Consider the following 17,598-nt stretch of genomic DNA (forward strand, 5'->3'; position numbering starts at 1 on the left):
AGAGGATCAAAGCAAACACGAGGATGACAGCTATCCCAATAGTTGGCGGTCAGTGACATTATGTAGCTACACTGCCTTTGCCATTACTCATCATGGTTCATCACGCCCCATAATATGGTGGACACAGTGGATGAACTGCAATGGTTGAGGTCCTGAACATTAAAATGTGTTCAGTATATATGCTGGAACTGTAAAACCGCTGCGTGCAATAGAGTTTGTAAGCAGACTCAATAATGGAGGTCCCCCTGTGCCTATGTGTTATTTACACCTGTTTGTAAGTGGGGTAGGCTGCTGCCTTTACATACCCTTTGGCATTTGTTGCTACCGTGTTCCTTACCATAGTTGGGATTTACCATGGGTGGGTTTCAAGGCACTGAAAGCTGGAATATTCAAGGTCTAACAGGGCGGGGAAGCATATTGAATGAGTTGAATGTTTTCTGAAGTACAAGCTGCATCATATGGGAAGTCACATGGGACAAGGCCTGTATACAGAGACAGGCAAGATGAATGGAATTAAAATAAATTACATCAAATTCATGTTATGAAATGTCTGGTGGCTAATCAACCTGCAAAATAATCAGAAGAGTGATGCCATACCTGGGCAGGCATAAAATAGACCTAGCAGGAGAGACCACCTATTACCAATACATGTTCCCAACCAACATGTTCCAAGGGGGTATATATCCTGTTAAGTGGGCATGTCAATTTTTGGTTGGATTGTCAATTTACAGACCATGAGGGGAAAGATGCCATTCAACTGGGGATACTCCTTAATAAGAAAACTGTGCTAGTGAATATATTTGTACCCCATACTGATACCCCCATTTTTTTCAATAGAATATATGCTTTACTGAGAATTGTGGAGGAGGATACCCTGATCTGGGGGGCAGATTTCATTCCAACCCTCTCTAAGGCAGTAATGCAAGAGGGTACAAGAATGTTTAGTTTAATATATGTGTGGCAATAATCTAATCCCACTAGTTTGAATACTTTATATTGCTTCCCATACAAATCCATGTCACACATTGATAATGGGCTTATTTCTCAAGGTATACATTCTTGAGTGACATAATATATCATACCATCCCCAAGTGTCATCAGACCACTCTTCAGTGCTTTTGTCACTGCAAATCCAGCAATCCAGATCACAGATCCCACAGTGGATGTTCCCCCAAAATCCTCTGCTTGACCCAGTGTTCCAAGGGGCGCTCCAGACAGCCATCGGAAAATGCTTAGGATTAAATGGAGGACTGGTAGATTCTGTGGCTATGCAATGGGATGCATTCAAATCTTATTTTAGGGCATAACAATTGCTAAATATACAGGGGATAAAATGAGTTCGGATTTTCTCAGCACATCTACAAAGGGTAGAAATATAAAAACAGATGTTACGGAAGGACAGTGGTGTGACATTACGGCCTTAACCAAAAATACTTAGCTCTGCTCCTACTCTGGGTTGTTACAACTCTGCCACACTGCATACTATAGAATACTCCAATAATTGTAAAAAGCCAACTTCACCCCCTGTGTTGGCTCTCCCCACAATTTCAACATTATCGAATAACTAAAGTGACTTCCATGTTTCACTGAGGTATTAAGTATTACGGCTCCCCCTTCTCTATTGAGCATCCATTGTATGTTAGGGGGAACACCCTGCCTTACAGAGCGTACAGTTTTTGTTGCTGCTTAATGCCTCCCACGTAAAGGATGGTGGTCTTGATCCACTTCAATAATCACCTTAGAAATGTCAATACTGCTGTGATTTCGGTACTCATGCGCGATCCCTGTTCATTTTCTCATTGTTTTCTGTTTTGTGAGAAGAAAGTTTTTTTAGGCTAGCATGAGAGCAGCTAGCAAGTGACTCCTTGAAAAGGCAGAGACAAGAGCACGGAAAGTTAAATAAGTTGATCAAAACCAGCATTCTAAAATTAAAATGTAATTTATAATGTTTAAGATCAAGCTACTATGTAGAGTTAACCCTACAACTAACAGCACTTATTTGTGAAAGTATTCAAATGTGCTTTTTATATTTTTTAGTTGTATTATAGTATGCTGTTTTTACAAATGTTTTGTATTATAAACCAAATAAAAAATAGCTAATTTTACACCAAAACGTACCTTGTTTATATCAGAACATTGGAAAAATGCTGTGTGGTTTACAGTCAGCCTTGGAGGAAAAGTGCACATTTAGTTACAGAATGGAATTTTCATCTATCCTCAAAACTCAAGGATTATCTTGCACACCTTGCACACTTACATCACCAAAAATGTTTAGCGGCCACCCTGCTACATGCACCTGCATATTTTTATGAAAGCGCAGGAATTCTCAATGGGGGTTATATAATTTTTTATTTTTATAGGCATCATGGATGTCAATACAGGGTTTCGACTGCAATTGCTGTTGCAAACGACTGATCAGCTACCAACCCCTCAAAAGGAGATAGTACTGATTCACAAAAGGGAAGGTTTCCCTTTGTGAATTGTGTCGGCAGTTTCAGGGTGTAGTTAGTGGTTCAGGAGACCACTGTCTGCTCCCCCTGAAGTTTTCCCAAATGGGATTCTTATTTTTGTTTAAAGCAACATCTGTTCCTCTACAGAACTCAGGCTACTTTAAAAATAAATAGTTGACGATTTGGGAATGCAGAAGACACTGGTCTGCTGTCTCTGCGTTTGAAGACAATCACAAAACTGTGATCTGCCAAGTTAATAATCATTAGTTAGGCCATTTTGCGACCCTCGCCAGCGACTGGATATTTTACGACGCCTTAGTAGATAGGTCACATCACAAAATCAGAGACAAGACGCAAAACGTTGGTGAGCAGTCTGCGACCATTTTTTGCAACTTGGTTCTTAGTTCATTGGGGTGGTAGTTCTGTCAGTGACGGAACTCGATTAACTACTCTGGAACCCCTTTCACATTCATCTGGATTCTGGAAACCGTGTGGCCAAAATCTTGGCTGGCTGACAGTCTATATCGCCTATTTTATAGCCCGGAGAGACAATTTATTTTCCAATCTTTACTACATCACAAAAATGATGACCTGTTTCTGGCCTCACTTGCAGGGACATTTCCAGCAGTCGCTTGCCAAAGTGAACATGCCCTGGCAATGAACAGCCACAATATGTCAAGGAACTTACGCCCCCAGTCATGACAGCATTGAACCACCTGTGTCCCTTTCAGACTCTCAACAGCGGACTCTGCCTTCATTTCCAGTTCGACTCACTTGACAATGGATTCTTTGAGGACACGATATTTATAACTTATTTTGTACTGTGATTGCTACACCAGTCTTGGTTGTTTCATAGCACTGAAATGGCTGGTGTCACAGTTACTTAATGTATTGCTACTCAATTTATTGACCGCAGAAGAAAGTAAGACAGTGACAGATTTGACGGGAGTTAAACTTGTGACTCGCAGGTCACCTCAGTCATCAGCAACAAGCATTCAGGTCCCTGAGCCATTGAGCTGTAGGTTCAGAAATATTAATCTCAGCCTTGATGCTTCTGCAGACCTCCTCTGACAGCTGATGTGTCTTAGTGGGGATAGGCATGCTGCCACCAGAGCCAATGTCATGTGTACATCAACCTGTCATTCCCGGTGACAAGAGGAAGAGCGAGGCGAGATGCCTGAGCAAAGCTCAGCATTCCTTCTGCGGCCTGCATGTCAGTGTGAAATGGAGCAGCAGGCCCCCCTACAAACCATGAATTGTAGCTCCTCGAGGTAATCCAGGAGGGGGGGGGGCGCTCATCCTCTTCTTCCTGTGCACCAACAAGTACATAGAACCAGATCTGCATCCGAATGTATTTATTTAGCATTTTGAACAGAAACAGTCTAGTCCGAAGTGCACAGGACCCACGTCTGGGCATACCTGTCCCGCTTAGGGCGACACACTGAAATATACCAAAAAGTGATGGATGGACTGGTAATCACTGGGGCTGCATTCCCGTCCATCTTTATTTTGCACACCATGCCACCTCAGTTTGGCAGTTTGGGCTGGACTGTTCCCATTGGAATAGGATCAGAACTCAATTGCATACGCTGGATCCAAACTGTGGTGGCATGGTGTACAAAATAAGGATGGACTGGGATGTGGTCCAAGTAATTACCTGCGGCTGAGAGTGATTCAGGAATTCCACCCATCGCGGGGTTGTAAACGTCAGCATACATGCAGAGACAGGCAGCCCTTTGAAGTCTATGGATGGTCCACCAGTTCTATGGCAACCCTGCATTGTGTAAGGGGGCTCTTAAGCCCCAGTTCTGGAAGCACTCTGTCCAGCATTCACTTAAGGTCCCTGAGCGACCTCCACCCATATCGTGTTTGCATCTATATTGACATGACCTGTGCTCCACTGTGTTCAGCAACAGTTATTTGAAATTTAAAATAAGTCCTAGCGAAAAGAGGGAATTTTCTTCCTCGGTCTTTTTAAACGTGATTAGACCAGTTTGCACCACAGTGACATTGGCTACCTGCTTACCTTCACGCAGACATTGCAGTCGTAACTACGGGGACTAGGTAAACCTGAGGCTGCAGTTCAAGTCCTCATCTCAGCGATGCCTTAAGAACCAAACATTTGTGCAGAAACACAAGTCTTGCACCCTGGCAAATTCCTTTCAGACTCGGAAGCTAGACTGATGAATCGATAACGACAAATTTACATTCACATTGCAGTTTGTAAAAACTTCATTCATGATTAATAGCGACATGGTCTGTAATCTATTTTGTATGTGTGAGTTATTTGAAACAAGGCATTTCCAGGAAAGGAGTTTAAAAAAAAAGAAAACTACAAATTAAGCAGAAGTCGTGAATTATGTGGCAAATCCATAAACACGCTGAAAACGCTGCAGCCTCAGAAGCGCATAATACCATTAGCCCTGGTCTACACCATAATCCAGGCCGGATGTCGAGATGCAAAAGTTCGAAACTCATCCACCGGGAAGCTCCAATCACTGATGCAGAAACTTCACCATGGAACACCCTAATACGTCCCCTGCCAGTACCATGCCTCCAAGCGATGTAGGAGGAGCGTTTCTGCTACAGCAGCAGAGCTGGTCATAGCAAAAACAAGCTTTGACAAAGCCAATAAGTATTGCCTATTGGCTTGTCAATGTGTTCAATCAATAGGTCTAAGCTTTTGGCTTGTCAATGTGTTTTTGGCATGTTGTACACTAGTGTGGCTGCTGTTCGGCATGGCTAAAAGTTAGTGGCATGCAGTGTCATAGAGTGGAGTGGGGGAGTAGTGTTGTAGAGTGGATTTGTTGCAGTAAAGTGGAGTAGAGGGGAGTAGAGTTCAGTGGTTTAGTGGCAGAGTGTCGTAGAGTGCAGTGTCGCAGAGTGTAGTGGTGTAGAGTGGAGTGGTGTACAGTACAGTGGGGTGGGGTAGGGTGGAGTGGTGTTGTGTAGTGCTTTAGCTGCAAAAGAATGTTATGAAGAATGTAGAAGGGTTTAAGAAGAAAGCAGAAGGTTGGGGGTGAAATGCTTGGCTGTGGAAGGAACTGGCAGTTGCCGCTCTGTCTTCACCCTGTGGTGATGTGTATCTTGGAAGTACAGGATTACATCAAAAGAAACTGCATATAGCGTGTTCTCTTACTTCAATTGGCGGCGAGTGGAGAACCTACAGGATTACAGGGTGGAGTGCAAATGATCTTGGCATTTCTTTTCCCTCAAAGATATTTGGCGTTGGGAGTTCTTGGAGGGGAGGCATTTGAAGAAGGATTTCCTGTCTCGTCCTTCGTGTATCGGTGAATCACAGTGGATCGTGATCGTTGACGTGAGCACGTTTACTTTTCTATTTCTCCATGTAAACAGTGCGCACATAGTCTCGAGACTCTGCACGAGATGCTCTCGTGCGTGCACGACGTGTGTCCTGTGACGCAGGATTGTTGACATTTCTTTTTTCATCTTGCTCACCTCTGACGTACTGTTGTTGTGGAAACTGACTCATCGAGTTTTGTTACGCGTCTAGTTACGCTCGATGTACTGTTTCCCAGGAAACTGGCATATCGAGTCAGTTCATGATGTTGACTTGCAAGCGTCTGCACTAGATATTTGCGAGTCGCTCAGTATAAATGGTGATTCGCACACCAATGAACTTTATATATGCAAGTTTCTGTTTCTAAATATTAACAGTGATTCGCAAAACCGTAAAACAGCAAAACTTTGATTTCTTTACTAATTAACATCTATATTTCAACTGTCAACGTATTATAATCTTCTTATCTACAGCTGGTATTTACATAGTGTCTAATATTCGCATTTGAAATTGCCATTATGCAACAATTGGTGATGCCTCCAGTCCCATTTTTAGCATTCCCTGGATCACCTCTTATCGAATGGGAGCAATGGAAGAAGGGGTTTGGGACATATTTAGATGAGATCAAAGGGGAGATATTTACGCAGAAGAATAAATGTGCCTTACTAAAACATTCATTGGGAATGGAAGGTAGAAAAGTGTTCAAACATATGCCACAAGTTTTGGTTGTAGAAGAGAGTGATGAATTAGATGAATATGAAGCAGCTATGGAAGCATTGTATGCGCGTTTTAAGAAAAAAAAATGTCATAATGGAGCGACATTAGTTTTATGAGAGACGGCAAATGCCAAATGAGTCAATAGAAAACTCTGTGAGTGATTTAAGAAAGTTGGCTTCCACATGTGATTTTAAAACCTTTGAAGATGAAGTAATTCATGATCAAGCGGTTGAAAAGTCGAATAATTATGTAAAATCCAAGAACAACTATTGACAGTGGATAATCTCATGTTGGAAAAGGCTATATAAATTGCTAGCATCACTGAATCAACAACTAAATTTAGGGAGCAAATGAGTATAAAAACTGAGGTACAAAGTGTACAATTGCAGTATAGTAGCAAACAAATGGATAAAAAGACAACATCATCTAGTGAGAATAGAAGAAAATCTATGGAATGTTATCGCTGTGGTAGCAAAAGACACTTAGGAAATTGGCATTGGTGTAGGCGTTAGATAGAAGCTGCAACAAATGCAAGAAAAAAGGTCACTTCATCAAAGTATGCAAAGGCAATTGAGTCAAAGATCTAAAAAATGTCAAATCTGTAATTGCAGTAGAGGAAGGTACAAACAAATGTCTAAGTGACTCAGATGAAGACAGTGTGGTGTTCGTAGTGCAATAAAAAGAAGAAATGGGCTGCACTAAAGGAAAAGAGAATGTTTATGTGGTTATGGACATTCCTATTAAGAAACCTTTGTGTTCCATTGCGATTAATGGGATTAAGAATGACATGATGGCAGATTCTGGTTCTTTGTTCACATTAATCAATGCTGATGAATGGAGCAAGATACAAAAGGGTGAATTAAGGAACTCTATTAAAGTTAAGCCGATAGCTTGTGGGGGAAATTCTATTGATGTCCTAGGTGAATTTTATGCATACCTGAATTTCAAAGGCAATCAAACGGTGTCAACAGTTTATGTGGCACTTAACGGTGGAAATTTGTTGGGATGGTTGGCTCAAAGAAAATTGGTGATCATTTTAGACCCTTACAGCCACGAACAGGTGTTACTGCGTAAGGACTTAATCAGTTCTGTGTCTTTGAATGTCTGTCCCTGGGCAGATAAATTTCCGGATATGTTTACTGATGCTCTAGGTAAAATTAAGGGTTTAAGTAACAGTATACAATTGAAAGCAGGAGTAGAACCTGTCGTTCACAAACCTAGACATGTTCCAACAGCAATCAGACAAGAATTAACAAAGGAATTACAGAGATTGTGTGATCAAAACATCATTGAACCCATACAGGGTTCTGAGTGGTTACCTCCAGAAGTTTCAGCTAGGAAAGCCAATGGAAAGTTAAGAGTGTGCATTGATCTGAGAGATCTCAATGAGAGGATTTGGGTGGATAGGAACCCTTTACCTAACATTACAGAGATGTTATCCACTGTAAAAGGTGCAAAGTTGTTTACAACACTTGACCTGTCATCAGCTTATCACCAAGTTGTGTTTCACAAAGATTCGCACCATTTGACATCCTTCACCACGCCTAATGGGGCATACAGATTCAAACGCATGCCATTTGGTTTGGCGTCAGCTTCATCGGTATTTCAAAGAGTGATGGAGGTGATGTTTAAAGGTATTGAAAAAGTAAGGTGTTTCCAGGATGATATTTTACTATGGGAATCTGATCTTAAGGAACATTATGAGATCTTGTTGAAGGTGTTGATGATTTTGAAGGAAAAAGGTGTGTAATTGGAAGCAAGTAAATGTCATTTTGCTGTCAAAAGGTTGCAATATTTGGAACACAAATTATCAGATAAGGGAGTAGAACCGAAAGAGAGTCTAGTTAAGGCCATAAGGGAGTTTCCTGCTCCTCATAATAAAGATCAATTGAAGTATTTTTTTGGGATATTGGAATTCCATACATGTTTCATTCCAAAGTGTGCTGAATGAACAAAAGAGATGTGTTTGCTGTTGAAGAATTATGTCAAGTTTGAATGGACAAAGGAGTATGATGATGAATTTAATATGATGAAACAGCATGTTGCGGAGGCTATTCCTTTGAAAACATTTGATACAAGAGATCAAAGCATTGTGGTGACTGATGCTAGTCAATTTGGTTTAGGAGCTGTACCAATGCAATCCAGGAATGGTAGAGAAGAAGTGGTCGCTTTTGCCTCTCGGGCATTAAGAGGAGCTTGGTCTACGTATTCAGTCATTGAGCGGGAATCTTTGGCATGTTGGTGGGGTGCGAATTAATTCAGGAAATATGTATGGGGTACTGAATTTGTGTTCGAATGGATCACAAACCTTTGGTAAATCTATTATCAACCAAGGGAGCTTATAAAGCAACTCCAAGGATTGCCAAGTGGCATTATAAGTTGCAAGAATTTCAGTTCACAATAGAATATATTCCAGGGGCTAAAAACATTTTTGCAGACTGTTTGTCTCGTCTTCCGATGAAGTCAGATGCTGAAGGAGTAGATGATGATTTTTCTGTCATAACCTGTACTATGATAGATGAGAAGGAATGTGTGATGGAAGAAGAATGGAAAGGGGCAGTGTTAAAAGATAAAGTTTCAAAGAATTGTGCATGTTGTTGAATTATGGATGGCCTAAAACTAAGGTGGATGATGAGGTAAAGGTCTACATGGACATTTTTCAGGAATTAAGCCTCGTTGGGGGTGTTTTGAGATGTGCAAATTTACTTGTTGTGCCTCAAGTCATGCTTGGTAAAGCGATGAATTTTGCTCATGATGCCCATATAGGAATGAGTGCTATGAAAAGAAGGATCAGGGAGACTTTTTGGTGGCCGGGCATGGACAGGGACATTGAACATTGGGTCAGAGAATGTGTGTCTTCTGCATTGAGTGACAAGTCCCAAGTAACAACGCCTAGTCCTGTTGAGGCAGTATCTGTACCAGATAGACCATGGTATAAATCAGGCATGGACATTATTGGCCCAATTAATATGCTTAACAATAAGTTATGGTTTGGCATTGTATTAATGGATTATTATTCTCGTTGGCCAGAGGTAAAATTTGTTAAAACATCTGACACTAAGGAAGTAATAATATTTTTATGTGATTTATTCATGAGGGAAGGTGTTCCAGCTCAAATAGTTACTGACAATGGTGTGCAATTCACATCTAAGGAATTTAAAGAGTTCATGAGTAAGTGGGGTGTGAAGCACATTACTACTCTCTTTATCATCCGAGAAGCAATGGCTTGGTAGAAAGGTACAACCGTGTAATAACAGATAATGTTCAGTTATCATTGGTGAACGGGTTGGACTGGAAAAAAGAATTGGGAGAATTGATTTGGGCTTTACGCACCACACCTAATGTGGTTACAGAAGTGTCTCCTTTCGCATTACTCAGAGGAAGAGAGGCAGCTAACAAATTGGTTTGTCCTTGGATGAATGACTTGGAAGTGTCAGAGGAGAAGTTGTACTGATAAAACGTAAAGATGCTCAGAGTAGATACGTAACAGCGAAGGAAGGAAGATACATGAAAATAGGAGTAGGTGATTGGGTTTGTGTCAAATTACCATGAATAATAGTCAAAGGAGATTCTAAATTTTCTCATCCTAAAAAAGTGATATGTATAAAAAGATGTGTTGTCAAATTGGATGATGGTAAATGGTGGAATAAAGAAAGATTTAGCTATATAAAATAAGATGGGTGCTACCCTAGATAATGACGATACAAATGAACCAAAAATTGCTATAAATAAGGACAAGACAAGTGAATTAAAACTTTGTAAAGACTTATACAGGAAATCCTTAAGGAAAAAAAAAACATAATGGTTACAAGATTATGCAGTGTAAGCTTAAGTTATATTCTGTTGTTCTGTTGATGTTTTGTATAAAGTTCTCGTTGCATGTACATATATATATTTCTAATATATATATATATATATATTTATATATATATATATAATTGTATGTTAATTCTTTAGGCTTGGCATTTAAGAGAAATTGCAAAAGTTTAGTAAAATGTTAGTTATTTGTTAAATGTTAATCTTTGTTAAAAAGGGGGAAGATGTGTTGTGTAGTGCTTTAGCTATAAAAGAATGTTAAGAAGAAAGTAGAAGGGGTTAGGAAGAATGTAGAAGGTTAGGGGGTGGAAGGAACTGGCAGTTGCCACTCCGTCTTCTCCCTGTTGTGGTGTGTATCTTGGAAGTAAAGGATTACATCAAAAGAAACTGCATATAGCATGTTCTCTTACTCAAGTGGGTTGGATTGGAGTAGAGCGGATTGGAATAGAGTGGGGGATTGGAGTGGGGTGGACTGAAATGGGGTAAGGTAGATAGGATTGGGTTGTATTGGAGTGGGGTAGATTAGGTTGGATTGGGGTGGGTGGATTGTATTGGAAGTGACAGGACTGGGGTAGATTGTACTGAGGTACGGTGAATTGGATTGGGGTGGGTGAAGTGGGGCGGATTGGATCAGGGTGTGGTGGTTTTGAGTGGGATGAATTGGAGTGGGGTAGTTTAGATTGAACTGGAATTGGGTGGATTAAATTGAACTGGAGTAGGGTCCATTGGATTGGAGTGCAGTTGGGTGGATTGGAGTGGGGTGGATTGATTGTAATGGGGTAGGGTGGGGTGGATTGGATTCATTGGATTGGACTAGAGTGTGGTGGATTCGAGTGGGATGGACTGGACTGAATTGTAGTAGATTGGAGTGGGGTTGGCTGGATGGATTGAACTGGAGTGTGGTGGACTGAACTCGGGTGGGGTGGATTGGATTGGGTAGAGTGGGGTGATTGGATTTGGGTATATTGGGGTGGTTTAGAGTAGACTGTACTGGAGTGGAGTGGGGTGAATTGGAGTGGGGTGGAGTGTATAGAGTCGACTGGATGGGAGTTGGGTGGATTGAAATGGGGTGCACTGAAGTGGGGTGGATTAGATTGGATTGGAGTGGGATGGATTGGGGTGAGGTGGGGTGGATTGGATTGGGATGGTTTCGATTGGGGTGGATTTTACTGGGGTGGATTGGAGTGGATTGGATTGAGGTGAGGTGGATTGGATTGGAGAGGGGTGAATTGGATCGAGTGGGGTTGATTAGATGGCGTGGGGTGGAATGGAGTGGAGTGGGATGGACTGGAATGGGGTGGAATAGAGTGGAATGGAATGGAGTGCAGGGGTTTGGATTAAATTGGTGTGGGGTGGATTGGAGTTGAGTGGATTGATTGGAGTGGGGTGGATAGAACTGGAGTGAGGTGGATAGGATTGAGGTGTGGATTGGTTTAGGGCTGATTGGATTGGGGTGTGGTGGATTGCGGTGGGGGATTGGAGTGGGGTGGGGTGAATTGGAGTCGGATGGATTTTTGGACTAGGGTGAATTGAAGTGGGGTGGATAGGGGTGGAGTGGATTGGAGTTGGGTGGGTTGGGGTGGAGTATGGTGGGGTGGATTGGGTTGGAGTGAGGAGGATTAGATTGGAGTGGGGTAGATAGAATTGGGCTGTATTGGATTGGTGTAGACTGGAGTGCGTTGGATTGGACCGGAGTAGGGTGTTTTGTGGATTCAATTGGAGTGGGGTGGATTGGGATTAGAGTGGGGAGGGGTAGATTGGATTGGTGTGAGGTGGATTGGATTAGAGTGGGATTGACAGAATTGGGGTATATTTGATTGGTGTGGAGTGGAGTGTGATAGAATGGAGAGGGGTGAACTGGGATGGAGTGGGTGGATTGGATTGGGGTGAGGTGGGTTGGATTGAAGTGGGACAGATTGGAGTGGGGTAGATTGTTTTATATAGGTGTGTGGCAGATTGGGATTTGAGTGTGGGCAGATTGTTTTGGATTGGATTGGGGCAGATTGGAATGGGACAGATTGGAGAGGGGCAGATTGGAGTGGCGCAGATTAGAGTCAGACAGATTGTTCTGGATTGGAGTGGGGCAGATTGGAGTGTGGTAGAATGTTTTGGATTAGAGTTGGGCAGATTGGAGTGGGTCAGATAGTTTTGGATTGGGGTGGGGCAGACTGGAGTTGGGTTGATTGTTTTGGATTGCAGTGTGCAGATATTTTTAGATTGGAGTGGGGCAGATTGCAGTAGCGCAGATTGTTTTAGATTAGAGTGAGGCAGACTGTTTTGGTTTGGAATGAGTCAGATTGGAGACAGGTAGATTATGTTTGATTGGAGTAGGGAAGATTGTTTTGGATTTGAGTGTGACAAATTCTTTGGGTTGAGTGGGGCAGATTGTTTTGGTTGGGAGTGGGGAGGTTAGAGTAGGGCAGATTGTTTTGGATTGGAGCAGGGCAGATTGTTTTGGATTAGAGTGGGACAGATTCATTTGGATTGGAGTGTGGCACATTATTTTGGGTTGAGTGAGGTAGATTGTTTTAGATTGGAGTGGGGTAGATTTTTTGGATTTGAGTGGGCCAGATTTGAGTGTGGCAGATATGTTTTTAGATTGAGTGGATAAGATTTGAGTGGGGCAGATTGTTTTAGATTGGATTAGGGCAGATTGTTTTGGGGCAGATTGGAGTGGGGCATTTATTTTTGGACGGGAGTGGGGCAGATTGTTTTGAATTGGTGTGGGGTGGACTGAGGTGGTTTATATTGGAGTAGGGTGAATTGAGGCAGAGTGAGGTGAATTGAATTGGGGTGAGATGAGGTGGTTTGAATTGGATTGGGATAGATTGGATTCGGGTGGATTGTGGTGAGGCAGATTGTTTTGAATTGGAGTGGGGCAGGTTGGAGTGAAACAGATTGAAGATGGACAGATTGTTTCAGGTTAGAGTGGGGCAGATTGTTTTGGATTGGAGTTGGGCAGACTGGAATGGGACATATTGGAGTTGGGCAGACTGGAATGGGACATACTGGAGTGGGCAGATTGTTTTGTATTGGAGTGGAACAGATTGGAGTGGGGCAGATTGTTTCAGATTGGAGTGGGGCAGGTTGGATTCAGGCAGATTATTTTGGATTGGAGTGGGACAGAATGGAGTACAGCCGATTGTTTTGGATTGTAGAGGAGAAGATTGGAGTGTGGCAGGTTGTTTTGGATTTGAGTGGGCAGATTGGAGCAGGACAGGTTGTTTTGGACTGAGTGTGGCAGATTGTTTTGGATTGAGGGGGCAAATTGTTTTGTAACGGAGTGGGGCAGATTGTTTTGGATTGACATGGAGCACATTGGAGTAGGGAAGATTGTTGTGGTTTGGAGAGGGGCAGATTGTACAGGGACAGGTTGTTTTGGAATGGAGTAGGGCAGATTGTTTTGGATTTGAGTGGGGCAGATTGTTTTGGATTGGAGTGGGCCAGATTGGAGTATGACACATTGTTTTGGGTTGAGTGGGGCAGAGTGTTTTGGTTTGGAGTGGGTCAGATTGGGGTGGGGTAGATTGTTTTGGATTGGAGTAGGGCAGATTGTTTTGGATTGGAGAAGACATATTGTTTTGGATTGGAGTGGGGCAGATTGGAGTGTGGCGCATTGTTTTGTGTTGAGTTAGTCAGATTGTTTTGGATGGAAGTGGGGCAGATTATTTTGGATTGGAATGGGCAGATTGTTTTGGAATGGAATGGGACCGATTGGAGTGGGGCAGATTAGAGTCTGGCAGCTTGTTCGGGATTGGAGTGGGGCAGATTGGAGCGTCATAGAATGTTTTGGATTAGAGTTGGGCAGATTGGAGTGGGTCAGATAGTTTTGGATTGGGGTGGGGCAGACTGGAGTTGGGTTGATTGTTTTGGATTGTAGTGTACAGATATTTTTAGATTGGAGTGGGGCAGATTGGAGTAGGGCAGATTGTTTTAGATTGGAGTGAGGCAGATTGTTTTGGTTTGGAGTCGGTCAGATTGGAGATGGGTAGATTATGTTTTATTGGAGTGGGGCAGATTGTTTTGGATTTGAGTGTGACACATTCTTTTGGGTTGAGTGGGGCAGATTGTTTTGGTTGGTAGTGGGGAGGTTAGAGCAGAGCAGATTGTTTTGGATTGGAGCAGGGCAGATTGTTTTGGATTAGAGTGGGAGAGATTGATTTGGATTGGACTGGGGCAGATTGGAGTGTGGCACATTGTTTTGGGTTGAGTGAGGTAGCTTGTTTTAGATTGGAGTGGGGTAGATTGTTCTGGATTTGAGTGGGCCAGATTTGAGTGTCGCAGATATGTTTTTAGACTGAGTGGGTAAGATTTGAGTGGGGCAGATTGTTTTAGATTGGAGTAGGGCAGATTGTTTTGGATTGGAGTAGACATATTGTTTTGGATTGGAGTGGGGCAGATTGGAGTGTGGTGCATTGTTTTGTGTTGAGTTAGTCAGATTGTTTTGGATGGAAGTGGGGCAGATTGTTTTGGATTGACATGTAGCACATTGGAGTAGGGAAGATTGTTGTGGTTTGGAGAGTGGCAGATTGTACAGGGACAGATTGTTTTGGAATGGAGTAGGTAAGATTGTTTTGGATTTGAGCAGGGCAGATTGTTTTGGATTGGAGTGGGCCAGATTGGAGTATGACACATTGTATTGGGTTGAGTGGGGCAGAGTGGTTTGGTTTGGAATGGGTCAGATTGGGGTGGGTCAGATTGTTTCGGATTGGAGTAGGGCAGATTGTTTTGGATTGGAGTAGACATATTGTTTTGGACTGGAGTGGGGCAGATTGGAGTGTGGCGCATTGTTTTGTGTTGAGTGTCAGATTGTTTTGGATGGAAGTGGGGCAGATTATTTTGGATTGGAATGGGCAGATTGTTTTTTAATGGAATGGGACAGATTGGAGTGGGGCAGATTAGAGTCCGGCAGATTGTTCGGGATTAGAGTGGGGCAGATTGGAGTGTGGTAGAATGTTTTGGATTAGAGTGGGGGGGACTGGAGTGGTTCAGATATTTTTGGATTGGGATGGGGCAGACTGGAGTTAGGTTGATTGTTTTGGATTGCAGTGTGCAGATAGTTTTAGATTGGAGTGGGGCAAATTGGAGTAGGGCAGATTGTTTTAGATTGGAGTGAGGCAGATTGTTTTGGTTTTGACTGGGGCAGATTGGAAAGGGGCAGATTATTTTTGATTGGAGTAGGGCAGATAGTTTTAGATTTGAGTGTGACACATTGGGGGTGATTCTAACCCTGGCGGTCGGTGATAAAGCGGCGGCCAACCCGCCAACAGGCCGGCGGTCCAAAAAATGAAATTCTGACCCTGGCGGCAACCGCCAACACAGCCCGACACATTAACACTCCGACCGCCACCGCGGTACAGACAAACAGCGCGGCGGTCACCGCCAACAGGCAGGCGGCAGACAATGTACCGCCCACACTATCACAACTCACCAATCCGCCACCTTTTCCGGGGCGGGAGCCCCGCCGATAAAAACACGGCGGAAACAGACTACGGACGGGAAAACGCTCACCAAAACACACTCCACGAGTACGGAGGACAGCATGGAACCCGAATTAAACATCCTACCTGCACTCGTCTACCTGCTCATCTACCACGAGTACGAACTCCGGCGCAGACGACAACGGTGAGTACTGCACCTACGACACACGGGAGGGGAGAGGAGGAAAGGTTACGGGCACACACATATGCGACCCCCACCCCCCCAAACTATGTACACACCAATGCAGAGCAACAATGCACAGTGACACCACCCAAACCCCCCTGAAAAATGCGAAGACATAATTAAATCGGGAACCAAAATTTTATATAAAAAATAGACTCTGAGATGTATCGGCAACTATGCAAAATATCCATAACAAAATAATACTATACACACTGCCATGGAGAACCGAGGCAATTAGTCCGCTACATCAAAGTCAAATGGAACAGTCAGTGGGCTACAGTGTAGCGACACAAGGGCAAAGCCCACACAGGAGACCTGAGTCCTTTGGAGAGAACACTGCAGGGGCATCTGATGAAAATACTACAGGCACCTCAGGGGGAAGGGAAGGGGGGCACCACAGCCACATGAGTCCACGAAACAAGATCCACGAAGGGGCCACCATGCCCACTGTGCCATCCTGGGGAGTGCAAAGCCACAGTCTCTCAAGTCTCTACAGTGGGTGGGTTGGCCACTGCTTTATCCTGGGGAGTGCAAAGCCACAGTCTCTCAAGTCTCTACAGTGGGTGGCTTGCCCACTCTGCCATCCTGGGGAGTGCAAAGCCACAGTCTCTCAAGTGGATAACAGTCTCCACTGGTCAAGGAGGAGGCATGGTGGGCACAGTGAACCATAAACAGTGCTTGAGACGGCGGGGCCCAGCGGAGCGGTGCTTGAGACGGCGGGGCCCAGCGGAGCGGTGCTTGAGATGGCGGGGCCCAGCGGAGCGGTGCTTGAGACGGCGGGGCCCAGCGGAGCGGTGCTTGAGATGAAGGGGCCCAGCGGAGCGGTGCTTGAGACGGCGGGGCCCAGCGGAGCGGTGCTTGAGATGAAGGGGCCCAGCGGAGCGGTGCTTGAGACGGCGGGGCCCTGTTCAGCGGTGCTTGGGATGAAGGGGCCCAGCGGAGCGGTGCTTGAGACGGCGGGGCCCTGTTCAGCGGTGCCTATCTTCACGGCGGGCCCTGTTCAGCGGTGCTCTTCTGCACGGCGGGCCCTGTTCAGCGGTGCTCTTCTGCACGGCGGGGCCCTGTTCAGCGGTGCCTATCGTCACGGCGGGGCCCTGTTCAGCGGTGCTCTTCTGCACGGCGGGGCCCTGTTCAGCGGTGCCTATCTTCACGGCGGGGCCCTGTTCAGCGGTGCTCTTCTGCACGGCGGGCCCTGTTCAGCGGTGCTCTTCTGCACGGCGGGCCCTGTTCAGCGGTGCACATCCAGTAGGTTCAAGGGAGCCAGACCTGGCCTGGACTCCGTGCTCAGACGCCCTCCGGCCGTGATGTTCCTGGGCCCTTCGGTGACGGAGTCCTGGGCCCTTTGGTGTCCTCCTTTACAGCTGAGATGGGGCATGTGGGGCCCACCTGCTCCGCGCTCCTGCTGGCTGACGTCTCCGCCCTGCTGCCCTTACGCTCCTTAGATGGGGCTCTCGGGCCCTTGCCTCCCCTAGACGTTGTGGCTGGTGAAGTGGGCGAACTCTGCTCCTTGGGGGCAGCCGTGTCAGTCTTCGCACGGCGGCCCTTGTGTTTCCTGGTCCTCTTGCCGGGGGGGGGCTGGATGTGTCCTTGCTGCTGATGGAGGTGTCACTGCTGGCAAAGGGTGGGCTCCAGAACCCATGCACAACAGTG

This window comes from Pleurodeles waltl, chromosome 7 (genome assembly GCF_031143425.1).
Source record: "Pleurodeles waltl isolate 20211129_DDA chromosome 7, aPleWal1.hap1.20221129, whole genome shotgun sequence".
Lineage (NCBI taxonomy): Eukaryota > Metazoa > Chordata > Amphibia > Caudata > Salamandridae > Pleurodeles > Pleurodeles waltl.